Raw genomic sequence first — 987 nt, forward strand, 5'->3', positions numbered from 1 at the left:
AAAGCCAGCTCCCCACGGCCTCTCTCAGCTCCCACCAGCCTCTCTCAGCTCCCAATAGCCTTTCTCAGCTCCCAACAGCCTCACTTCTTCTTCTCCAGGTCTGCCTCTTATGCTGCTGGCAACAGTCCTCAGGTGGGCCTCCCACACCCAGCACCACGCTTACTCAGGTCACCTGGGGTTATAAGTTGACCACCAGTTATCAATCCACTACACCCCCTCAAAGATAAGTTGTTTGGCTAGGGCTTCGGCAGCCTCTGGATGAGCAACCTTTCTTTTACAAGATTCTACAACTTTGGAAACAAAAGAGGCGAAGTCCTCATTGGCCCCTTGAATAAGCTTATTAATAGGGATAGTTGGCCCAGCATGGCAACAGGTAAATGTTTTTAAAGCTATCATCCTCACTTGATTGAAATACTGAGGTGGGCCTTGTGCCTGTACAGCAGGAGAGGCATATATGCCCTTGCCAGCTAAGCAGTCATAGTCTAATATCACGTTATTCCTGCAATTTCGGTCGGCTTGTTGTTCACATTGATCTTTAAACATAGCCAGCCAGTCTAGATATTGTCCGCCAGTAAGGACAGCTCTAGCCAGTTGTTTCCAGTCTGTAGGGCAGTTCATCTCCATGCTAATTGTTTCAATTAATTGTTGTGCAAACAGGCCTTGAAGGCCGTCTTCCCTGACAGCTTCTCTCAAGCGTTTAAGAGTGGAATGTTCATGGGGACACCATCTTAAAGGGCATGCAGGATTTTGATGTAAATTTACAGGAAACATATCATTTATTTCAGTTTCCCATTGTTCCCAATTTTTTGCTTGACTATCTCTTATTTTGCATAATCCTTCATAATAATCGCCCCATTGTTGGGATGGTTTTACTTTAATATCTCTTTTTGCATGATGTTCATCCCATGGATTTTTAGGGTGTGGTGTTATTGTATGGTCAGCAGGTGGCGCTATGGGATAAGCAGGAGGCTTGTCCCAGTCAAGTTC

The 987-nt window shown here is 45.5% G+C and overlaps 1 protein-coding gene across 1 annotated transcript in view; it reads left to right on the forward strand.

Moving 5' to 3' along the window:
• The window catches only part of LOC102018625 (leucine-rich repeat-containing protein 37A2-like), a gene marked incomplete in the record, with an annotated part of 39,895 nt that overhangs the window by 19,472 nt on the left and 19,436 nt on the right, over window positions 1-987 (forward strand).

Source organism: Chinchilla lanigera, unplaced genomic scaffold (assembly GCF_000276665.1).
Source record: "Chinchilla lanigera isolate Chin_1 unplaced genomic scaffold, ChiLan1.0 scaffold00105, whole genome shotgun sequence".
NCBI lineage: Eukaryota > Metazoa > Chordata > Mammalia > Rodentia > Chinchillidae > Chinchilla > Chinchilla lanigera.